We start from the raw sequence: 9689 nt of genomic DNA on the forward strand, positions 1-9689 counted from the left end.
CACGTTTCCATACCTTTACACGTTATATTTCTTGTACTTATTTACTTATTTACTGACTTTGCCGGTCAAGCTGGCAGAGCGCCACAACAGCTTGCGCCAATTACTGTGGTAAAATGCCGAAAAGGGTATCATGCCGAAAAGGGTACAAACGCATAAATTATGCCATTATGCTACTCGCATGTCATCGGATAACAAGCAGCTTGTCTAAATGTCACATGGTATAAGATTTCGCCTCACACCTTAATGCGAAAAAGGTTGAAAGCAAAAACAGTACAGGGTTTTCAAAGGGAAAATAATGCATTTCAATCACAAACATACATAAAGAAACTTCAATTTTGTCATCTCGAAACTGTTTTTCTTTTTTTTGCCGAGCATTTGCAATGAGGCAATTGCGAACATGTTTAACTGCATTACGAAATGGCAGTTTTAAAATATATGATAAACTGCAACTTTGCGAAACATCATTTGTCTCGTCATTTTTGAAAAAATTAGGCAACCCCTTAAAAATCTCGACCAAATGTCTTATGCAATATTCACAATTCAGCTGAGTTCTTCGGTATAGCTACGCAAACAGACTCTCAGCAGTATTAGCAGATGTAGAAATTTCCTCATAGGAGGGTGATGAACAGCACAACAGCAACAACATCAGACACCGTAGCTACAGGTAAGTTGTAACATCTTACTAACGAAGAACTAGTCAGCAACCACATAGGGAAATTCCGAAAAAATCAGAGTTGATTAAACCTATGACCTTCAAATGACTAGCCTTAAATAGCGTTTCGAAATCTGGGTGACACAAGTAATAGTGTTACACAACGGAAACCCAACGGAATACTTCTTCCACTACTACTACTATCAGTACTACTGATATAACGCAACAAAAACTAGATGAAATACTAATAAATTGGAGAAATGAGAGCGTACTTCAATGCGCGCTGAAAAACGCGTGAGACAAGCACTGATGTAACACAATTCAAAGTAAATGGCATAATAGAGAAATTAGAGAAATGAGGGCGTATGTTAATGCGTGCCGAAAAGGGTGCGAGAATAGCACTGATGTAACACAATTCAAAGTAAATGGACTAACAGAAAAATTAGAGAAATGAAAGCGTTTTTCGAGGCGTGCCGAAAAAGGTACATGACTGGCAATCATGTAACACAACTCAAAAGAAATAAAACTACAGACATATTAGAGAACAAAGAGCGTACGTTAATGCTTGCCGAAAATGGCGCGAGACTAGCACTGATGTAGAACAATTAAAAGTAAATGGAATAATAAAAAAAAAATGGAGAAATGAGAGCGTTTTTTAAGGCGTGCCGAAAAAGGTACGCGACTGGCAATCATGTAACACAATTCAAAGTAAATGGAATTATAGAAAATTTGGACAAATGAGAGCGTATGTTAAGGCGTGCCGAAAAGGGTGCGAGACTGGCACTGATGTAGCACAATTCAAAGTAAATGGAATAAGAGAAAAATTAGAGAAATAAAAGCGTTTTTTGAGGCGTGCCGAGAAAGTACGAGACTGGCAATCATGTAATACTACTCAAAGTAAATGGAATTATAGACAAATTGCACAAATGAGAGCGTACGTTAAGGCGTGCCAAAAAGGGCGCGAGACTAGCACTGATGTAACACATAAAAAATTTAGAAAAATGAGAGCGTTTTTTGAGGCGTGCCGAAAAAGGTACGAGACTGGCAATCATGTAACACACTCAAAGTCAATGGAATTATAGAAAAATTAGAGAAATGAGAGCGTCTGTTAAGGCGTGCCGAAATGGGTGCAAGACTAGCACTGATGTAACGCAATTCAAAGTAAATGGAACAAGACGCCTACAAGGGCGTATCCGTGGAATGCGCAAACAGTTAACACAAATTGTCCAGTTACAGTCAACTTCAAGTACAGGTAGACTTCGGAAAATGGCGAAAGATTACCAGAAAGATATATCTGTAATATAACTTAAAGTTTTTTGTTGTAAAAACTCATTACTAATGTGTTACTAAATTTGCAAATGCAAACAACGAAGCCTTATTAGCAGGTTATCAGGATACGGGATCTTTTATTTATTTATTTTTTGGAAGGAGACTTAATTCAAATCCTACAGTTTTACTTGCTTCGTTAACTCCTTTCATCCAAAAAATACAGGATCAGCCTTAAATCATCCGAAAAACGTATTACAAATCACAGTTCAACAACTTATCATCCTGGGCCAGTTGTTCAGAAACTGGGTTTTAAAACGAGTTTATCCTCTACTCCCAAATGCTGTTCAAGGCTGTTCTCCTGATATTCAGTGAAACTTTACATTAGAAGAAGTCAATCTTGAAAAACAAAAATAAGCAAAGGAAACTGTGACCAAAAAGTTGAAAACATGAAACAAAAGTTTACGCTAATCCTGGATTAAGGTAATTGGCTTTCGAACAACCGGGCCATGTAATCGACGTCTGGTTCTTTAATCCTGGTTTAGTTCCTTGCAAACTGTATAAATTTGCCGTGGCGAAGACAAGAAGACAACATCCGTGCTCTATTTCTCTCAATGCTCAAAAATTCCGTAATTGCGTGTTCTATCGTCCAGTCCAAAGTTCTAATTTTACAATTCCATAATCTTGATTTCAGTAACTTGGTACCAAACGTTCCACAATAACTTGAAATCTCGTTAAGAAAAATTATTAAATCCAGTAGTCCAGTCCGGATTGAGATCGCCAAAACTCTCTCTATCATCGATTCAAAACTCAACAAAAGCTACAAGTGGTAAATAGTTCTCAGAAACTACAACAGTTCGTCCTGATTCTACACTCGAGCTGAACAAAAAACCCAAAAAACCCTCGTCATCGTTTCTCGAGAGAACAGACAAACAGCCAAAACTGTTCCGTGCCTGCCCCTTACGGCACTGAAAAAGTACCGTACGTTGTACAATAGTACTTGACCTTAGCCCTTGGCCGAGAAACTAATCTTAGCCAAAAGGCCGAGAAGCGATCAGGATACGGGATAATTAGGTAAAAAAAAAATAAAATTGTGGGGATACGGGATTTTTAGTCTGGAGGGGGGGGGGGGGAGGGGGTGGAATTGAGGAGATACGGGATATTTTTTAAAGTAAGAACGCATTGCGTGTGGTAGTGCAGTAACTCGACAGTGTTTTTTTCCATAACTGTCAACTGAGCTGCGTTTTGTTTTTTCCAGGAGATTCAAGTCCTTGCACATTATGTAGCTCTAATAGTACACGACATTGTTTGGTATCGTAAATCATTACGGTGCCATGGTAGACATCTTTGCTATATACCCTCTGAGAAGACATGTGGTTCAGTAAAATACTAAGCCCAGAACGATTGAAGAAAATAAAAGGAAATCGAGAAACATTTGGCTTCAAAGCTGACATGATGTTGATCATTTACAACTTCTTTTTCACCACAAGCTTAAGCGTGTACTCTGAGCTTCTGACACCTTTCCAAGACCAATGTTACTAAAGTTATCCCTTTCCACCGGAGTTAGTATCTGGATGGGGGACGTCAAAATATGCGACTTTTGCTGTCAGGAACACTCGACCAAAAATTCTATTTTAACGCTCAAAAATGCGAACAAAGCAAGGTACAGATTTTGCAAAACAAATATTGACGAAAAAGTAAATAAATATTAATATGTAGTTTTTAAGGAGAGCAGAAGGAACTTTTAGGAAGTGTCGATCGAGAATAAAACAATTTGCCATCAGCGAAAAACATTTCGGGAGATTTTTGTTACGTTCCATCAGAGTTCAATTTTGGTCATACAAGTCTGTGATCAAGTTATACCTTGCGTGTTTACTGACAACTCACGAAAAAAAGGATGCATCTGTGACAAAATGACGGCATGACACCTGGTTTTTGTTCGTGCGTTTTTTTTTCTTTCAAGTGTTATAAAGTTCGACAAGATCTATGAGCGAATTTAACATAAAGATCACAATCGTTGATGCTAGTCCAAGTGTCAGCTGAAGTTAAGCTCCTCCGAATGAGGTTAGTACTTGGATGGGGGACGGCTGCGAAGTCCCCGTGACGGCGATAACTAATTCGTTTTTTTTTTTAATTTCATTTTTTATCTTGTTTGGCCGTTGAAAGTTATTTTCTTATTTTCTTTCTACGTCAAAACGGCGAACAAACTGGTTCCCAAGAAATATTGGAGTACGTATTCGTTCTATGCAAAATGCTTCTAATGAAGTATTCGTTCTATGCAAAATAATAATGGCCGTTTTTATACTAGAGACGCATAATTCGTCTGGGACGAACTTGGGCAAACTTTTTTTCTGCGTCTGTTAAATTCGTCTAGTATAAAGACGGCCACAAGACGCATTATGCGTCTGGACGAAGAATTTATTTAAGTGCGTCTTCGAAGACGCACTAAACTGGAAAGTTCGTCCAGACGCATTATGCGTCTAGTGCCCGTCTTTATACTAGACGAAATTAACAGACGCAGAAAAAATGTTTGCTCAAGTTCGTCCAAGACGAATCATGCGTCTCATATAGTTCGTCCCGTCTTTACACTAGACGGATAACATGAGAGACGCATAATTCGTCTGGACGGATTATGCGTCTCTAGTATAAAAACGGCCAATGTTCACAGTGGAACACACAAGTACGAAGCAAGATCTAGAAATAACGTAGAAAATTCTCCTTACCTTTAAAGCTTGCCTTTCTCAAAGAAAAAGCATCTATCCACTTTATCGAATAGTTTAATACTGAAACAATCATGGCGGGCGGAAAGATTCTATTATAAATGTTTGCTTTGACCGACTTGGCGCCGAGTGGTCTATCGCGCTAGCAGAGAAGAATCCTGATGGTTTGGGAAGTATATGAGTTCTCCTCGGGGTAGGGAAGTTTAGAAATATTGGAGGAAATGTAAATCAGTTCACCCGCTCGGAGATTAATTTAATATCCGTGGGGTATGCACATTTGTGACTACCAACAAAAAAAGACACCAGCCCGGTTTTAAGACGTGGATGCCTTCGGCATTCCACGTAATAATAGAAAAATTAGAGAAATGGGAGCGTTTTGAGCAAGGTACGAGACTGGCAATCATGTAATGCAATTCAAAGCAAATGGAACTATAGAAAAAGTAGAGAAATGAGAGGGTTTTTTGAAGGGTGCCGAAAAAGGTACGAGACTAGCAATCATGTAACACAATTCAAAGTAAATGGGATTATAGAAAAAGTAGAGAAATGAGAGAGGTTTTTGAAGGGTGCCGAAAAAGGTACGAGACTAGCAATCATGTTACACAATTCAAAGTAAATGGAATAATAGAAAAAGTATAGAAATGAGAGCGTTTTTTAAATAGTGCCGGAAAAGGTACGAGACTGGCAATCATGTTACACAATTCAAAGTAAATGGAATAATAGAAAAAGTATAGAAATGAGAGCGTTTTTTGAAGGGTGCCGGAAAAGGTACGAGACTGGCAATCATGTAACGCAATTGGAAGTAAATGGAATAATAGGAAAAGTATAGAAATGAGAGGGTTTTTTGAAGAGTGCCCGAAAAGGTACGAGACTGGCAATCATGTAACACAATTGAAAGTAAATGGAATAATAGAAAAAGTAGAGAAATGAGAGCGTTTTGAGCAAGGTACGAGACTGGCAATCATGTAACACAACTCAAAGTAAATGGAATAATAGAAAAAGTATAGAAATGAGAGAGTTTTTTGAAGGGTGCCGAAAAAGGTACGAGACTGGCAATCATGTAACACAATTCAAAGTAAATGGAATAATAGAAAAAGTATAGAAATGAGAGCGTTTTTTGAAGAGTGCCCGAAAAGGTACGAGACTGGCAATCATGTAACACAATTGAAAGTAAATGGAATAATAGAAAAAGTAGAGAAATGAGAGCGTTTTGAGCAAGGTACGAGACTGGCAATCATGTAACACAACTCAAAGTAAATGGAATTATAGAAAAAGTAGAGAAATGTAGACCTACAGAACAAAAGTTCATAAAATCAGCTACGACGTACATTTCTTCAACTGGTTTGTTCCTTTTTAGATCAATTGCAAGACCAAAGGCGCAGTATCAAAGGATCAGGCTTTCCTGAATTTGTCTCTGAAGGTGTTCCGAACGTATCAAATGATAGAATTTGGAAACAAATCTATATTGGAAGGTATAGCTTTGCCACCAACTTACACTATACATGTACATCTCTAGGAAAGTTGCTCCTTCAAACAAATGATGTGCAGAAGTGACTGTATCATTACTATAGATTTCAGACATTTACAGAAAGTTAAATAATTACTTTAATTACTTTTATATTAATTAAAAATAACCTTTGAAAATACAGAGTACTCCGAGTTTTACCCGCGGAAAATAAAACGGAGCTTTTGTCTTCATTTACTTTAAATTACAGCTCAGAGAAAGTGTCGGAGAAGAACTGACCAAGATGTTCACGAAGCCAACAACACGAAAGCCTGGGTATACTTTTATTCCTGTGCTAAAATATATTAGCGGTTATATCGTGAAAAATAAGGCGTTTACCGATAGTGAGAACTATAGCAGGTCAGACCATACCATACCATATAATTTGTAAAGAGAATTCCTCTATCAATCAGAATTGTTCAGCTAAATATGTATCTTTCCACATAGTATGCACGGCAAAGATGGGTTTTTAGGGACAACTCGCGAAAGAAGCCTGTTGCATTTTCCAACTCCCCGGTCAGGCTCCGGCTGACAAGTTCAAAATTTTGGTATGTGTTGGGAAACATACCGCGTTACGTAACGCAACACAACGTGATCTTTAATAATACCTTTATTATACACAGACTCTTAACTTAGCCGGTATTTGTATTTAAAGATGTTAGAAACTTTGATCGCCTGTATTTCAATTTTAAAGAGATAAGGATGTATTTTGACAAGTTAATTGCTTTCAGTTAATTGCTTTTGAACGTAACGTGCGCCGGCCAGTTGGAAAACATGGACTGGACTCTGGACTGGACTGGACTGATCGTAAAGTTAGTTTTCCGAGTAGTTATTGGATAGTTGTGTACAGACTATTCGCAAAATAGTTGTTATTCTAAGAGATCACGTGCACCTTTTCGGTGGAATTTTTCTCATTTCTTTCGTACCGAAATAAAGATAATGATGTTCCAGTTTACTTCGGCAGAACAGAAGTCATCATTGTCAGATGGCAAATGGTGAAAATACGCGTAAATGTAGCATGACCGCAGGGCTTAGCATGTTTCCGGACTATTTCTTATGATAAGATTTCAACAGTCAGTCCAAAGGAACTATCACGCAAGCTCTGATTGTTATAAAAAGTGTTCAAATCGATGATTTCTGGACTCTCGACATGTCAATCTCGACTCTTGACATGTCAGTCTCGACTCTCGACATGTTACTCTCGACTCTCGACATGTTACTCTCGACTCTTGACTCTCGACAATTACCCAGACCCTCAGTGGTAATGACTTCAAGATGTTCAAGATGTCGTGCGGTAACTCGGTAGATTTACCGACATTGTCTCGCATGAGACGTATACTCCAGAACACACACGAATAGCGAGCTTGGTACAACTCAGTAAGCTGGATAAATAAAGCGAAGCCTGAGCCTTTGGCATTCATGAAAGAAAGCACCAAATAGAATGTGACAAAATATATATTGCGTTATATTTAAAAGGTCAAAGACAGATCAGTGATTGAAAGCATTGACAAGAAAAGTCACACAGGGTACTGGGACAGGTCATGATTTTGTCTTACATCAAAAATAGTTGCGGAGTCTGTGGTTTGAGTGTGATCTCTTCACAGGGAGAGGTGAGGGATGGTATTACGGAGAACTTTCTAAGTATGTGTAGCGAAGCTTGTAAATACTCGCTTAAAAGATTACCTCAAATTAAAGAGAAATGGAGCAAAATACTGCTGTGTTGACCTCGGGTGACTATTTGTAAAGAAACTGATTCTAATAAATTAACCCCCAGTCCAGTCCAGTCCAGTCCAGTCCAGTCCAGAGTCCAGACCATGTTTTCCAACTGGCCACGTGCGCCATGTGCTTTAGGAGATAAGAATATGACATGTACTTATCATATGCGAATAATAGATATCTTAGACCTTTAAATGCCAAAACAGGAAAGAGTTGTTGTTAGTTGGAATGTATGTACGGTGTGAGCGAACGTTGATTATTGTTGGGAATAAAAGAAGGATATACAGTCCAAGTTTCGATTGTTTGATTTTGAGTGTGGATATTCCCGAACAGTATGTGCGCTAAAGTTTGAATTTCAACAGAAGTCAAGTAAATGTCGTTTAATTTCCATGGGTTATTGCAGGTCACTGTGGTTGCCTCCTAGGATGTTTATTGATTTTCCCCCGTGCATGGACCCTTTCGGCTTGCAGGGATTTTTTTTTTTTTTTTTTTTTTTTTTTTTTTAGGATACTAGTAAGTATTCAGTGTAATGATTTATGTAGATTACAACAACCGGTAGACCCAAAGATTGGTTCCACGGAAGATACTTCAAAGCAAATCAGCAGAAGACAAAGAAAAGCAAAACAACAAAAATAAATTTCAAGAAAAATAAACCAAAGTGTGTCAACATATTACATATTACTTTTGACTTGATAGATCTTTCTCTTTTATGCAGTTATATAAACAATGTTCTCGCGGAGGAGGCGGTAACATTCCTTATTATGGAGCTGGAGGGGTGTGACTACAGGACAGCTACAGCCCTCGCCCTAGGAACTCGAACACCCATAGATACTCTGTACCCACGATGGGTGGCAAGAGCTTCTCAATAAAAAAAAAGCGCGTCCATCAATTACAGACGTAGGGGCAAGAAAGACATGCGACGTCAGGGTCCGAGGATTTCTAACCCGATCACCAGAGGACATTTGGTTTGGTGACGTTCCTTGGCCTTGTGATGGCGATGCGGACGACATGCTGGCCGTTATGCTGACAGGGGAAGAAACCACCTCCTCCAAAATAAAGCGAATTAAAGAGCTAGCTCTTTTTTGGCATCCCGACAAGTTTCTTTCCCGGTATTTCCAGAACTTAAATCAAGAAGACCGGGAACGCATAATAGAGGGAGTCCTCGACATCTCCAAAGAAATCTCAAGGTGTTTAGAAAGGGAAAGGGAAAAAGAATGTAACAAAAAGCAAAAGGACTAGTTTTTGTAATAGAATTGGAAATAACGTAATACTGAATATGCAGTGGAAATAAAGGAAGGATTGTCAGAATAGTATTTCCAATTAAAATGCTCAGCCCGACAACTCTTTTGAAAAAGAAGTGCCATTATTACAACTGAAGAAATTCAAATAAAGTACCTGTTTTTAAAAGTATTGTCAATCTTGAGCTTAACTTAGAAATGAAAGAATTTTGAACATTTTGTCTACTTTTAGTATTTGTAAGCTTGCCTTACTTAGTATTTTGTGAATAAGTTCTACTTATTATGTTTGCGACCCTTTGTATTCCACATTTTTTTTAAGCCTTAATTTGGCTGCCCCTTTCTTAACCAACTCAAACTACATTGCGTTGTTTTCCTTGACTCAGAACATTTTCCTTCACTTTTCTGCAAACTGTACAATTTTAAAATCCTTACTCTGACTAGTATACTAAGTGCTTTTTGCTTTCTAAGCAAGATCACTTACGATCTTTGTGATCGCGTAGCTGGTAATACTTTAGTTCAAAACACTGGATAACCAACTGTACTGACTGTAAGAAAGATAATTTTTAAGATATATCTTCTTTTATTGCTCTTAGAAA

The 9689-nt window shown here is 38.1% G+C and overlaps 1 long non-coding RNA gene across 1 annotated transcript; it reads left to right on the top strand.

Annotated features, from left to right (window-relative positions):
• The first annotated feature begins 5994 nt into the window (after positions 1-5994).
• On the top strand, positions 5995-9198 carry LOC138048828 (uncharacterized). Its single transcript, XR_011132214.1, has 3 exons — positions 5995-6107; positions 6351-6415; positions 8571-9198. It is a non-coding gene; the product is annotated as an uncharacterized lncRNA (long non-coding RNA).
• The last annotated feature ends 491 nt before the right edge of the window (positions 9199-9689 follow it).

This window comes from Montipora capricornis, chromosome 5, assembly GCF_036669925.1.
Source record: "Montipora capricornis isolate CH-2021 chromosome 5, ASM3666992v2, whole genome shotgun sequence".
Taxonomy (NCBI): Eukaryota; Metazoa; Cnidaria; class Anthozoa; order Scleractinia; family Acroporidae; genus Montipora; species Montipora capricornis.